Below are 16,091 nucleotides of genomic sequence, written 5' to 3' on the forward strand. Positions count from 1 at the left end.
CCAGACCGCAAGAGTGAAATAGCAGGACACATTGGGTGAGCGGGGGGAAGATGCGGGGAAGATGACGAAGACAGACAGGTGCCCAGAGCCATGAGAGGGGGCCTTAGGAAGCTGCAAGAGGGGGCCCGAGGAAGCTGCGAGAGGGGTTGTACGGCCCCAGCTCCAGCACCCAGTAGAAGCCACAGGGCCAGGGGCACAGGGCTCCGGCTCCAGCCCCCGCCTGAAGCTGCAGGACAGGGGCGCAGGATCCTGGTTGCAAAGTCAGATCCAGTTGCAGGGCAGGGGAGTGAAGGGTCCCAGTTCTAGCTCTGGCTCCAGCCGCAGTCACAGAGCGGAGGCCCCAGTCCTGCCTTCAGCCCCAGCTTCAGCCACTGACAGCTGAAGCAAACTACGTCACAGAGGTCTGGAATCAGTGTTGTGGAAAAATGACCACGCGTTGTGTTTGAATCAGAATCGCCTGAGGCCTTTTTATTTTCATGCATGCACGGGGGGTACCAGTAAACTAGCAATCCCCCCGATTACAGAATCTTGCACAGCTTATATAGCATAAAACCACAATTACATGATACATACTGTCTTATCAGCATTATTGCCATATTTGGAATACACTCTCCATAAAAGGAATATAACTTAGCAAGCTTTCCTGTTTTTCACAGTCTGCCTTATTGCGGTTTCCAGACTTCTCCAAAACTGTCAATGCAGCACTATGAATCACAAGTCTTATAATTATAGATAGTTCTGCTTTTATACTTTTCCTCTATTCTGCCTCTAAAAACCTTTAATCTACAATAGACTTCACTAATGTTCAGGTCTGAACCAAAGTTCAGGCCCTAGACAACTAAAGTTTAGGCCCTAGCAAACTTTTTCCTCCACAATTCCCCCCTTTGGCGCTTCCAGCGCCACCCTTGGCCTAAACTTCCACATTCATGAGCCCTCTAATTTCTGTCTTTTCCTTTTCTCTTATCTCATCCCAACTTTTATCATAAACCTCATTAACAATCATTAAGGCTACCTGCTCTCTCGCAATAGGCTTAGCAGAAAAATTACAGGCACAGCAATATCTTTTGCAACAACAATAACAAAAACATAATCCTAAACCAAACAATCCTAATACAATAATCAATCCGCTTATAACAACAACATGGTGTGTCTCGTATACAATTTTGGTTACTGCACACAACATGTCTTGACTAGTACACAAAGAAGACAATCGATAGGCGGTCTGAAAGGCACCTTTTTCTGTTTGATACACATTTTCGAGGATATGAATTTGTCCCTATAAATCAGAAATTTTCTGGACCTTGGGTATCAATGAAAGCAGATTTTGGAAACAGTCTGGTACCAGGGTTGTCCAGTTAAAGGGCATCTCGAACCAGAGAGTTGATTGTAAATTTTTATCCAAAGGCCAATAAATAACATGGCTGCCTGCAGTCATAGTGAGGTTAAAATGGGCGTTGTGTACAATATGGGCCTTAACAAATACACAGCTGTTATTAACCTGGAAGATCATGACTTCTGTCAGGAGGTTTCCCAGTCCCTTACCTTCCCAACAAACATTGTTATGGACAGTGACAACTTTCCCTGGTTTGAGTTTACATATACATTGGGTCTGTGAGGGTTCCAATGGCCAGAGTGTCCATTGGTTTCCTAATCTAATCCAAATATTGGGCGTTATTTCAGGGGCACCGACTATAAATCGGCTAGGTAAACCAGGTGGTTTTATTTCCCATATATCTCGGTGAATCACCCAGTCCCAGATGCATCCTCCCCATGGACCAGGCAGGATTCGGTAAGTAGGTGCCCATATCCCTTTAACTGGTCCATACGGCTGGAAGAAGCATTGGGACTGTACACATCTCCACCCTGAAAACCTCCAGGTATGTCTCCATGGCCACAGATCAGATGGCACTCCTGAGGTGTCTGTGAGGGCAGTGGGCCAGGCCTGGTGTTCGAGATCACTTCGAATGGTTGCTAATTGCTCATTCAGAAAATCCTGGATCTCTGAACAGTTAGTTGTTCCTGGGTTAGTTGTGTCCCTGTAATAAGCCCTGAGGCCTTTTCTAATTGGCCCAATTTTTCTGCATGGTGTTGGTTTTTATAGATATTCCAAATTGTAGCTACACCATTAGCTCCATCCCACAGATGTCCAGTCAAATCTCTTTTTCGTTTGGGGAAAGCCCATGCCCGTAGTTGAGCTATTCGGAGAGCAGCCCCCCTTGAATAGTTATAATATTTAAAAGTAATTTGGAAACTAGACAAAGATAACATAAATCTTATGGTTCCCAGGGTGGCATTGATTATGGTCCATCGATTTCCATATATATCCCTTTTAGGGTTAGTCTTATACCACATTTGCTGACTGAACACCTTCACATATTTTTGGAAATCGTTAACTCTAAAAACATAGGGTGGGGCATACTGCAATAGGGTACAGGTTACATCAATGGTCACGGGAATTGTGTGAATACAATTAAAATTTCTTGAGGTTGAACAGAGCCTTTGGGTATATATTTGACCCCCTTTTAACTGGGTGACTAAATAACAAAAGGGACCTTTCCCTGTTGAGGTGTTACAAACCCCGGGGATGGCCATCATGTCTACTTTGCTATAGAACCCATCAATTGCAATTACAAATTCTTGGGGTTCACTGGTAGAAATATCATATACTTTTATCTCCACTGATCCACTTGTTTTCCATTCAATTGTTCACTTATATGGGATATCCTGAACCTTAAAAATAATTTCTTTTTTTAAACAATATTTAAATAAATCACTAAAGTGTGAAGGCCTTGGCCATTGGTTTTATCAAATCTATGGCACTATCTATATTTGGATGTGTTACAGGGGTAATAGTGTAATGGAGGAGATGGCAGGGGCAGTGGCAACAAGGTGCCTTTGGTACTTGTCATTTAAAATTCAATTAGGGAGGGCAATACATGCTGAAGGACTTATCCAAAACACAGGGCACAGCCTGTAGAATAAACCCCAAAATCCAATCAATACCACATTCCTAAGCATGGGTCCCACAAGTTTCTTCCTGCCAGTGTGTAATTCTTTGTTTCTTTACTAGGGTCAGTTCTTAATATCTTTTGTAGTCAGGAATCCCTGGACTTTGGTGATTTCAATGGAGCGAGTGTTCCTTCTTCTCTTTTCCTGAAACAGTCGTGGTTTAGCATCATACAGGGGAGAGGTTACTAGCACATCACCCTGTAATGGTTTTGCTTCTTCTAGAAAAATCCAAAGGCACAGTAGGTCTGTCAGTGGACAAGGGAGACGTTACTAGCACTTCACCTTGTCCTTTTTCCCTGCTGTTCAGAAAGCACAGCAGAGCTAGAAAGAGAAATAGGCTTATCAGTTGGAGAGCCCTCCCGAGGTGGAGGGGTCTTTTTACAGTGAGAAGCATGGGTCCAGGCAGGCAGTCCTTGGCACTTCACAGCGGTGTTGGTGGTTAACAGGACTTGGAAAGGGCCTTTCCAGTATGGAGCCAAAGCAGTCTTTCCTTGATGGACTTTACGTAGACTCAGTCTTCTGGTTTCAATGAATGGCAGGGCTGCTAGGGTCTTTGGATAGCACTTCTTTACCTGTGAGAAAAACCTAACACATTTCATTAATGCCTGGCAGTGTTTTGCAGATATTTTTACAGCTGCTTGGGCACATTCAAGCCCCCCCTTTTCTTGGTTGTCAGCCAAGTCTTAGCTGTAGCAGTGTCCTTGAATGGGGCCAGCATCTTATCTTTGGACTGAGCTTGCTAGCTATTTTTTTCAGTTAATTCGTTCTGTTCTTCTTCCTTCTCCCCTTCTTGGCTTTTTAACCTACAAGGGAAACTTCCACTTTTCACTCATACCCCTTTTCCCAACAATGAACACATACACATTGCCATTATACAGTACATTAGTCTTATTATTCTATGTATGCCACATATACCCTTCCAGTAGTATTACCTCTTTATTACAGAGCTTTGGAGCAACAAACTAGGACAAGCACACCCACTTTTGAGGAGTCCACTTGGTACAACCTCTGATGTCCAATAGCTTTCCTCCCTCCCCAGCCCTCTGGCTAGAAATCTGAGGTAGCCAGAAGGATCCCATGTGCAATATAGGGAGTGGGTTAACCTTTCATGTCCTTGCTTCCAAAGACTGTTGGTAATTTTATTAACAACATTTTTTTTTTCAATTAAAAGATCTGGCCAATGAAGTTTCTTTTTCTTACTTAAGCAAATGTATTAGACTTTAGTATATCACATTTTCCTGATTTATCCAAACACTTTGTATTCCAAGTTGAATAAAACAAATATCTGTTGTTTTTTTATTTAACCCTTCTATTTAATTTTGAACTAGACTGTTCTATAAAAATAGGAAACAACAATTCTGGCCACAAGACAAACACCACAAGACAGGACACAGAACACAAAAATAATTCCTATTGTACCAGTAAATGCATGGTACATTGAATGCTATTTAGCTGGCATTTGTTTTTCTCTGATGATCTGAAAGACAAAAGAACAGAAGCCTACCCCTTCTGGGTAGTCAGTCATTGCTTAAAATATTTCCTTTATATACACATACTCTTGTTGATTTCAGGCAAAACAGAGGAATTACCCCATATTTCCTTGTAATTGTTTTATAGGCAGCCCAGGTTTCAGTGGCTTCTACATTATCAGTTAAGATAATTTGCATTAGTACAGATGCTTTCTGGCTTGCTTCTGGATCCAAAGCTATCCACAGCTTAAAGACTCTTACTTAAAAAAGGACACAATTAACTTTTAACTCCTATTTTCAAACATACAGTGATCTGAAAAAAGACAACACAACCTATTTCGATAGGTTTGCATTTCTTTTACCTCTGCTTCAATATACACTGCACATTTTCTGGGGAAAATGCACATTCTCTTCATTAATTTCTACACAAGGTGTAACTGTTTCTTTTGTGCTTACAAAATCTTCATGCAACCATAGCAAAGTGACAGCTCGACCACACAGAACCAGTGGCACTGTCCTTCTCTCTCTTTACCAGATCTTTTATCTGCTATTTTGTTACCCAGAAACAAATTCAAATCTTTTATTCTCCTGGCTTTGACTACCCTGCTGCAGCCACAACCTTTGGTCTTTATTTAAAACATTTTAAATCTTATAAAGCATTAAGTCACCTTAAGGATTAAATGCTAAATACCTTAAACAACACTAGTTTCCTGTGTCTGGCAAAAGTATTATCAGTTTTGCAACTTTAAACAATACCAATTCATCTCAAACTTATAAAATAAAAATTTTACACAGCAGGAGTGTTCTTCAGCAAATTCGACTAAATTATTCATAGTTGAATAATTCCACTTAAATAACCTCTTGCCTGGATTACTTACAGACATTCCTACCAAGTTTCACTGCTTGATTCCCTCCAGTAACTGTAGAGTTAACTTTTCACTTTCTTTCTTTCAACTTCCTCAAACTGTGATTGCCTGCTTGTTTTGGGCCCGATCCTTTTTTCTTTGCTGCATTATTTCTTTCCATGGGCACAGGCATTGTTTCACTACCAATTTAGCAAGGAGGGTGGGCATTATGACTAACCCCCCTTTTCTTTATTTATACATCTTACTTAATAACAACTTTAATTCTTTATGTCTGGACTTAATACAATCTTTTCTTGAGGCGATAATAACCCCTCAGCACTGGTGCATTATAAAAAAGAATAATAACAGGGCTAGGGACAACGGGAGAGGAAAAAAGAACAACAGCATGAACAGCATGATAAAACGGGGGAGTTACACTTACTGACCATAGGAATAATGACTTTTTGTTAAATCAAGGAGGTAACAACAGATTGGATTCTTCCTTGGCCTGTTTTGATATAGGGTACTGCTGCACCTTGGGAAGGGTTCTTGTTGGGTTTAGACCAATCTTAACGGCTTGGGCAGACTCAATGCACCCAACCTGGTTGGCATGATCGGCTCACAAAGCCCACAGGGAGGGAGAGACCTTAACCAGCAGTTCCTGTTGCAACGAGGAAGGGCTGGGGTCAGTCTTTTCCTATAAACTGCCAGGACTTCATTGTGAGCAGGACCAGGCAGGTCCAGATACATACCATCTGGGGTACAGCAGATTATACAATTTAATTTACACAACAAGTCTTTTCCCAAAAGGTTAACCGATAAACAAGGGCTAAAGAGAAAAATTGACAATAACATGTCTATAAGATCGTCAGGAGGTGTGGAGGGGATACTCCAAAGGGGCTTTGCCTACTGAAGGGGTCTAGATGAATAGAGCGATATCTGCTGGCCAGCGGGATTACGGAAAAGAGTCAATTTCCTTTTTATCTTTTTTAAGCTTTTCTTGGGAGTCCTTGGGACTCCCTACTTGAGATTTATGGCGCCGTTTTACTGTTTCCTTACACCAATAAACATATACATCAAACTGATCTTGTCCGACTTTGTTGACAAGAAGTGCGCCTCTGAGGTGCACAGTCCTGTCAAGGTCAAAGCTTTCTTCTAATGGAAATTACAAATTTTTATCATCTCTGGTATACCAATTACATTTACATTCCTGGAGTCTACCTGATTGTAGGGTTTTGGTCAGCTATCCCGAGGTTACCGACTGTGAGATCCAATCTCTCAATCCCTAGGTTTCCGATAGCGTCTTCCTAAACCTATAATCCCTTTTTCCCTGATTCCTGGAGTCTACCTGATTGTATGGTTTTGGTCAGCTATCCCGAGGTTACCGACTGTGAGATCCAATCTCTCAATCCCTAGGTTTCCGATAGCGTCTTCCTAAACCTATAATCCCTTTTTCCCACGATCCTCAGCTCCCCCCATTTTCCTGGAGTCTACCTGTTTATAGGGTTTTGGTCAGCTATCCCGAGGTTACCGACTGTGAGATCCAATCTCTCAATCCCTAGGTTTCCGATAGCGTCTTCCTAAACCTATAATCCCTTTTTCCCTGAACAATATCAGGCCACTCACACGGGTCATAGGGCTTGCTTTAGAGACATTCCTGGTCGTAAGCCTCAAGGCCTCGCAGAAAGCTCTGGGCGTCTTCCTATGACCCTCATTCATTTTCAGTCATTCACACTTGCACACAAACACTGAGGTAAGGCCTAAAACCAAGGCCTATCCTTGTGGGAACCCCGACTCCCCGCCACTTACCCGTGGCTCCTCCCGGGAAACCAAAAGGTTGTCAGGCGAGTCTGGCAGCAAAAGGTCCGTATCCAGCTTGCTACTCACCCGACCCAGGGCCTACGGACAGTCCTCCACCGATAACCCAAATAGAGATTTAAAAGGTCTCTCACCTATCAAGTGCCGGCTGGGTTCGGAGGGGAATGGTCCGCGGTCTCCTGGTCCGGTGGACAGTCTGTGGATCCGAGTCACTGGCACCAAGATTGTTGTGGAAAAATGAACCACGCGTTGTGTTTGAATCAGAATCGCCTGAGGCCTTTTTATTTTCATGCATGCACGGGGGGTACCAGTAAACTAGCAATCCCCCCGATTACAGAATCTTGCACAGCTTATATAGCATAAAACCACAATTACATGATACATACTGTCTTATCAGCATTATTGCCATATTTGGAATACACTCTCCATAAAAGGAATATAGCTTAGCAAGCTTTCCTGTTTTTCACAGTCTGCCTTATTGCGGTTTCTAAGCTTTCCTGTTTTTCACAGTCTGTCCTACTGCGATTTCCAGACTTCTCCAAAACCGTCAATGCAGCACTATGAATCACAGGTCTTATAATTATAGATAGTTCTGCTTTTATACTTTTCCTCTATTCTGCCTCTAACAACCTTTCACCTACAATAGACTTAACTAATGTTCAGGTCTGAACCAAAGTTCAGGCCCGAGACAACTAAAGTTTAGGCCCTAGCAAACTTTTTCCTCCACATTATAGACTTAGTTGTAATACATATTTAAACATACAGATTTATTTGGTCACTAAACAAACAGGGGTAAAGGGCCGGGTTTTTTATTCAGTCAATAAATCAACTTCCTAATTTGCATATCTCTCAGATATGCCAGAAGTCTAGTACTTTTTGGCTGACTTTGCCATAGCCTAGGGTTACCATACGTCCGGATTTTCCCGGACATGTCCGGCTTTTTGGGCTCCAAATCCCCGTCCGGGGGGAAAGCCCAAAAAGCCGGACATGTCCGGGAAAATCGGGACATGCCGGCCGGCGGTGCAGGTGCTCGGGGGTCGGGCCGGGGGCTCGGGCCGGGCCCGCGGTGCGGTGCCTGGCAGGGGGCTCCGGGGCCGGGCGCTCGGGGGCTCTGGCGGGGCCGGGTCGGGTCGGCCGGGCCGGGGGCTCCGTCGGGGCTGGGTCGGGTCGGGTCGGCCGGGCGCTCCGGCCGGGCCGGGTCGGGTCGGCCGGGGGCTCGGGCCGGGGGCTCCGGCGGGGCCGGGTCGGCCCGGGTCGGCCGGGCCGGGGGCTCCGGCGGGGCCGGGTCGGCCCGGCCAGGGGATCGGGGGCGCCAGCCGGGCCGGGGACTCGGGGGCCGGGCCGGCGGTGCGGGGCCGGGGCCGGGCCCGGGGCCGGCACCCCAGGGCCGGGGACAGCCTGGGCCGCGCCTCCTCCCCCCACATTCCCCCTTACGTGCTTCAGGCTTCCCGCGACTCAAATGTTCGCGGGAAGCAGGGGAGGGGGCGGAGACTTTGGGGAGGGGGCGGAGTTGGGGCTGGGGCGGGGGTGGGGGCGGGGGCGGGGCCCCGTGGAGTGTCCTCCTTTGGGAGGCACAAAATATGGTAACCCTACCATAGCCATAACTTGCTTCTGGGCAATCACAAAGTTGTAGAAGTCCTTGCAACTCATCTGGAAATTCATTTTGACAAGGGTTTCACTCCGCACCAAGTCTATGCTGCTTCGATTCCGGACATCAGTCCATGCACCTTTCATGATTGAAAATACACGCTCTGAGTATGCATTGCTTACGGGTATACTGAGCACGTATGACACCAGCTTTGCCATGTTCGGGAATTCAGTGCTACTGTCCTTGTTTCTCAGCACTTGAGACCAGAGTTCCCCAACTGAATAGTTTCCAGGCTCCAACTTGGAGTTGATGTCTTTGATGATACAGTACTCATCATAGAGCTGATCAAGATCCACTGTTTTCTGAAGGTTTACAGCTGTCACGGCTGCAGACAGATCCTTGAATTCGAATACCCTATTAACTTTGATGTTCAAGCACTGGGTGTTGAACAAGTAGCCAGCTGTTGAAAAATCAAACCATTTCTCCAAATATAGGATCGACACATTGTAAAAGTTCAGGAAGTCTTTCTGGAGACATGCAGCAGTGACGGGCAGCATCTCAGTTAATGCACTTTCAACTTTGGAGCCAAAGAATTTGTCATTTTTCCATTGCTGAAGTTTAGTTCTCAGAGTATTCATTATGCCATACACTTCACATGCCATCATACTCTCATTTTCCAAACAGAGCACAGTATCATTGAAGATTTTCAGGACATTCTGGAGGAAAAACAGATGAACCTCAACTTCGCTAGGCCCCTCACCTGGTTCACCGTTTTCCCTGTCCGAGAACAGCATCCATAGAAATTTTGGACACTTCTCACTGCCCAGAGAAACAAAGTAGCACTTAACAGCCTGCCACGTATTTACAAGCCTATTTACAGCTGGGAAAAGACTCAACCAGCGCGTTGGAACATGGCGCAGTAAAGTGGCATACTCCATATCCACAAAGTCAAACATATCCTTCAGTGCTGCTACTCTCTTAGCAGAACTGCTGAAATGATTGAACATCTTAATCACCAGAGTCTCAATGTCAACTGGTAGGTTATTGCTACCATGTTTCACGGCATTGTGCACAATATGGGCAGGGCAGTTTGCTGGCAAGATATTTTCATTTTGTTTTTTTAAATTCTGGTACACTGATTGTTGCTTTCCATAATTCACGTTTGCATTATCAGCACAGTAGGAAGACACTTTGTTTAGGTCTAGTTTGTGTGTTGCAAGTTTTTCAAGTAATGTGTTGCTTATTGCCTCTGCGGTCTCTTCGCTTTGCTCATAGAAGTCTAACAGTTTATCTTGGACCCCATGTTCAGGTGTCCAGTATCTCAGTGATAAGGGGAAAGTTTTCACATTGCCCGTGTTAGATGCATCTGGGGCAACTGAGAAATAGGGACCGTCTGGCTTGCTGAGGTCTTTTAAAAATTCTGTTGAGAGCAGTGACAGCACATTTTTTATCAATGCCTCCGCTTTAGTCTGGCCACAGCTGACGTGCTTTGCAATCGTTGAATCTGGCGACAAAGTAGGTGCCGGTTTAGGTTCACAGTCACATGAGCGATAGGAGTGTTGATGGACTACTGTGAGGTAAACTTGAGTTAGCTCAACAGCGATAACCCTGTTATTGAAGGATTCATTTGGCTTGCTGAAAAAATGTGAGACCAGGATACTGCTCTTGTGAGTCTGGGTGTTTTGTCCATGAGTTTTTGATTCAGCATGATGCTTAACATCAGACTCACAGCCATGGCAAATGGTAAATTCCTTCCTGCATGCTTTACAAAAGGCTTTTGAATCACACTCATAGGATTTCCGAATCCAGGTGTAAGTGGCTTCCCATTCTGTCCTGTATCTGCACTGTCTCTTTTGTTTTTTGGTAGTTGGCTCCTCCCTTGCCGTTGCCATTTCAGGTGGGGTTTTCGGCTGAAGACCGTTAGCTAGATAGCTAGCCACTGAAAAGAACTGCGCAGTCTCTGTGCTTCTTACGTGTTATTACGTGCCCACTGTAGTTTGTCCTACGGTATGCACTGTGGTTCAGAACTGTAAACTACCGTAAATTTGTGTTACACCGGAAAACAACCTGAAAAACCAAAAATGCCAGTAGATAACCGATCACAGTCGGGTTTAATGGGACATTCCCAATCAACTAATTTTCTATTTCACTACCAAATGCAAAATTTTACCTGAATATCGGGACAATGGCACCCGATTGTACATCAAGCAGATGTACGCTGCCAGGTGCAATCCCTGCTTGCTAATGTGGGTAAGTGAACTGGGCAGCAGCCTAGCAGTGCTCAGCCCCAGCCTGCCCTGTGTAGAATCAGCATGTGCAGAGGCGGATAGTGTAGACAAGCTGTCAAGGCTGCTTCCCCACTCTGAACTTTAGTGTACAAATGTGGGGGCCTGCATGAAAACTTCTAAGCTTAACTACCAGCTTAGATCTGGTCCACTGCCACCACTCCCAAAGTGCTAATTCCCTTCCCTGGGTAGCCTTGAGAGACTCTTCACCAGTTCCCTGGTGAATACAGATCCAACCCCCTTGGATCTAAAAACAAGGAAAAAATCAATCAGGTTCTTAAAAAGAAGGCTTTTAATTATAGAAAAAGGTAAAAATTATCTCTGTAAAATCAGGAAGGAAAATAACTTTACAGGGTAATCAAACTTAAAGAGCCCAGAGGAATCCCCTCTAGCCTTAGGTTCAAAGTTACAGCAAACAGAGATAAACACTCTAGCAAAAAGGTACATTTACAAGTTGAGAAAACAAAGATAAAAACTAACACGCCTTGCCTGGCTGCTTACTTACAAGTTGGAAATATGAGAGACTTGTTCAGAAAGATTTGGAGAACCTGGATTGATGTCTGGTCCCTCTCAGTCCCAAGAGCAAACAACCCAAACAAAGAGCACAAACAAAAGTCTTCCCCCCACCACGATTTGAAAGTATCTTGTCCCCTTATTGGTCCTTTGGGTCAGGTGTCAGCCAGGTTACCCGAGCTTCTTAACCCTTTACAGGTAAAAGGATTTTGGAGTCTCTGGCCAGGAGGGATTTTATAGTACTGTACACAGGAGGGCTGTTACCCTTCCCTTTATAATTATGACACGAGCCCTCCCCATCTAGTGCCCCATCCATGGCTGCAGGGATATTGCTCCTAGAAGTCACAGATCAGCTACATGCCATTGTAGGCATCCTTCTGCTTCATACATTCCTCTCTACCCATAAAGTTTAACTGACATTGCTCACTGTATTTTGCCTGTCAGTTTTGATTAAGCCCATCTAAAGAGGGGATGCATGTTTAAAATATCACAGCATAAATCATTTGAATCAAATACAGGTTTGCATTAAAGCTTTGGTGTGTTATTTGTGGCTAAAGTTATTTTAAATCTTCAAAATTTGCCATCATGAAGTGGGATGCCATATACTGGTCAGAATAATCATTGACTCTGAATGCAAATCATCCTTTCCATACCAATGTTTGTCTCACCTATGTGTGTGTGAGTGGATGGTTTTTACAAGATTTTATGACAACCCCCCACCCCCTGAGCCAGACTCTGAGTCCAGTCGGGAGAGGGGACCCCCCTGCGCCGGTGCCGCTTCCGCTGCCGGGCCGCTGGGGCTGTAGGACCAGCAGCGGTGACCCTGTCTGCCAGCTGCAAGCGCGCAGGAGCGGGCGGAGGGCCAGGGTCAGCAGACCCACCCGGCCACACCATTAATTGCAGTGTAGACATTCTGGCTCAGGTTGTAGCCTGAGCTCTGGGACCCCCGTACCTCACAGAGCCCAGGCTTCAGCCCAAGCCTGAATGTCCAAACCACAATTAAACAGCCCCTTAGCCCGAACCCTGTGAGCCCAAGTCAGCTGGCCTGGGCCAGACGCAGGTGTCTAATTGCAATGTAGACATACCCTGAGGTGTGGCCACAGCATGTGGAATACAGACTTTTTCTCCCCTCTTCTGCACTGTGAGCATGTTGCAGCTATTTTTTAAGCATTATGAGGCTTCATTGCAACATGTGTTCCCTTGTAATCAGTAAGTTTGAATACAGAATGTGGGATCAGTCCTGCAGTCTGTACTAAGGGAAAACATCCAAGCTTTATTTTGATTAGACTAGTTATCTTGTCTGTGCCATGGGCTAGATAGATTGTGGCTTCCAAGCCCCTGCCTTGCATGCAGTGGTGGTGAAAAGCACTACCTCAGAAGGCACACACTCTCTAGTACTGCTCCTTGAGCATGGCATGTGTGTGGTGCCCTTTGCACAAGCCCACATTGATTTACCAGCAACTTCTTCGCGGGGGGGGGGGGCAGGACAAGAGGCCCCCCAAGCATAGGTGGCAGGTTTGTATAATTTTTGGTGGTGCCCCCCCGCTCCCGCCCTGTAAGCCGATATAAAATGAAGCTACAACACGTCAGCGCCACAAGATTACAAGGGTCAATTAAAAGTGGAAAGTCAGAAGCAGCACTTGCCTGCTTCAATATACAGTATTATATTTTGTTGCACCTGTTGTGATGAAGTGGGAATGTTCTTAATGTTTTCTGTGAATACTGTGTGGGTGCCTCAGTTTCCCCTGCAAGATGCCAACTGAAGGTGTTGGGGACAAAGAGATCAGGTGGCCTCCTTGTCCGGAAGAGAGACAAAGGCCAGAGGAGGGAGTGTCAGTTTGGAGTGGCTGGGGAAATGGGGAGAGGCCCAGAACTTGGGTCTGGGCTCTTCACGCCCCCAAGATGGACCTGACTGAAGGGTCCTGTTTTCTGTACCTACAAGCTCTGTTTTAGACTGTGTTCCTGTCGTCTAATAAACCTTCTGTTTTACTGGCTGGCTGAGAGTCACGTCTGACTGCAGAGTTGGAGTGCAGGGACCTCTGGCTGCCCCAGGACCTGCCTGGGCGGACCCGCTGCGGGAAGCGCACAGTGTAGAATGGCATGCTGAATGCTCCGAGGTCAGACCCAGGAAGGTGTAAGCTTCTTGCCCTGGAAACAGTATGCTCAGAGAGAGGAGGCTCCCCCAGAGTCCTGACTGGCGTTGAAGGAGTGGTTCCAGAGCATCCCAGCATCCCCTTCCACACATGCGCTTCCCCGAAGTCCACCCAGGCACTGACACTCCCTCCTCTGGCCTTTGTCTCTTTTCCAGGCATTAGGAGGCCACCTGATCTCTTTGTTCTCCAACACCTTCAGTTGGCACCTTGCAGGAGAGTGGCCCAGGCCATCAGTTGCTCGGAGGCAGGGTTTTGGCCATTCTCTGTGCAGCCGGCATCACACTGGCCCTCTAGGGCTCTACAACAATCACACCTCCTTATCCCACCATCTAGATCCTTAAGAACTGCATAGGGGAAACTGAGGCACCCGCACAGTATTCAGAGAAAACATTAAGAACATTCCCACTTCGTAACACCTGTATACGACTAGTTATATACTTTAAAGGGTGTAAAATAACCAAGTATTGTGCTAAACACAATGATACTCCAAACTGACCAGCAATTTTAAGTTGCGTGTTTTTCCCCTCAGGTGAGGGCTCTGGGGTGGGGCTGGGGTGTGGCCGCCCCCCAAATCCTGCCGCCCTAGGCGACCGCCTAGTGGAAACGCCGGCCCTGCGTGTGGCCTCCCCTGCTCCTGCCCCTCACCATAGCCTCACTGGGGATGGGGCTGCCCCTTGCCCAGTGTGGGGCAGGAGTGGGGACTGCAGGGTGGTGGCTGTGGGGGTGTGTGTGTGTCACAAAATTCACCCAAGCCCCAACTACTCAGGACTAGGAAGCCCCCTCCCCCATCTCCCCTGTGGTGGGTGGGTGCTGGGGGGGGGGGGGGGACTGCCATCACATGTGGCTTCCTTCCTCCCCTGCTGCATCCTGCTGCCCCTCACCGGGGGTGGGGGATGGGGATGCCCCTTGCCCAACGTTGGGCAGGAGTGAGGGCTGCGGGGCGGGGGGGGCGGATCACAGGGTCAAAAACTCACAGAAGCCCCAGCAGCTGCTCAGGTGAGTGAGATCCACTCCAGATGTCCATCTCCTGGCAGGAAGTCCCCTTGGCGTCTCCTCCAACTGGTTGCCGGGGGAGGGGAGGGGGGCTGCCAAACACATGTGTGCCTCCTCCCTCCTCCCTTTTCCCCCTCCTGCTGCTCTTGTGCGATAGCCCTTAGGCAGAAGCAGCCGCAGCCAGCGGCAAAGCAGAAGCAAGCAAGGGAGAGGCACTGGGCTCTTTTCTTTCAGGCAGGGAAGCTCCGGGGTGGGGGGAGGGACTTGGGGGGTGGCCTGCGGTGGCCGGGGCACACTCCAGGCTCGGCCAAGGGAGAAACCCAGCTCCAAATATTGGTGGAGCACCGCCCCCAGGCTTGAATATTCCTGGTGTTTGGGCACCACGAGCCCATATAACCTGCCGCCCCTGCCCCCAAGCTGGGGCAGATTGGCAAGAGCAAGAGAGGTAAGGGCCGGGCTCACCCCGTTTCCTAAAGCCTTGCAGCCCCCAGCTGGGGGGAGCGGGGGTCTCCCCCGAGCCCACCCCGCTCCCTTCTCCGCAGCTGTTCGGAATCGGAGTCACTTCACCCCGCACCGTCCCTGGGAGTCCCCCCTTTGGCCGCCAGGTTCCACACCTGCTTGGCCATTCCCCCACTGGGTAGCCATGCAAAATATAGGGGAAACTGAGGCACACAAGATTCATTGAAATCTTTGAGAACATTTGTCACAACTTGAGCCTCCCTCCCCCAACCCTGCTGGACAGTCGCCCTCCTTGGCTTATTTCTTTCCTCCCCTATTTTTTATTTTATTTTCACCCCCCCAATCACTCAATGTCTCCACCCCACACTGGCGCCTTCCTCCACAAGAAAGGAGCTGCTTCCCAGCGGGCTGGGGGGTGTAGGTACTGCTATGCTTAGCCCCCTCCCGAAAGAACGTGGCTCCCTGCGCCCGTGCTCACCACGGCCAGCGGCCCCCTGCATCAGCAGAGCAGAACGGGACTCTATAAAAGCCCCCCCCAGCACCCCACGCTCTCGCTGCCTCCCGGCGGATCCCCCCATAGGCACACATACAGGCTAGCCGCAGCAAAAACAGGAGTAAGTTGATTGCTTACCTGGAGCAGCACGCAGCAAGCATCCAGCAGGCAGGTCCCGCTCTGGCTCCTAGCCTAGGGAGGTCGCATCGCTGGCGGGTTGGGTTGGGTCAGGTCGAGAGGGCGGGGGGGACTCAGTCTCTCTGCCCACTGCCAGCGTCTACAAGCAACACACTCCCAGCATGCAGCCGAGCTGCGGAGAATTCCTCACTGCCTGCCTCACCTCTGTGTGTGCCTCGGGCTGCTGCTGCAGTTGGTAGGGTCATGCCGGACGGCAGGCAGACGGCAGCTGGGAGCTCAGCTGTGCAGTGCTGCCCCAGGGGCCCCAGAAGAACAAGTGAGTGGCACT

At 47.7% G+C, this 16,091-nt stretch overlaps 1 long non-coding RNA gene across 1 annotated transcript; it reads right to left on the reverse strand.

Annotated features, from left to right (window-relative positions):
• Positions 1 to 441: 441 nt before the first annotated feature.
• Positions 442 to 14,823, reverse strand: LOC135975053 (uncharacterized). The gene is made up of 2 exons (XR_010592110.1): positions 14,655 to 14,823; positions 442 to 10,796 (listed from the first exon to the last, which is right to left on the reverse strand). It is a non-coding gene; the product is annotated as an uncharacterized LOC135975053 (long non-coding RNA).
• Positions 14,824 to 16,091: the final 1,268 nt, after the last annotated feature.

The sequence above is a fragment of the Chrysemys picta genome, chromosome 12 (genome assembly GCF_011386835.1).
Source record: "Chrysemys picta bellii isolate R12L10 chromosome 12, ASM1138683v2, whole genome shotgun sequence".
Taxonomy (NCBI): Eukaryota; Metazoa; Chordata; order Testudines; family Emydidae; genus Chrysemys; species Chrysemys picta.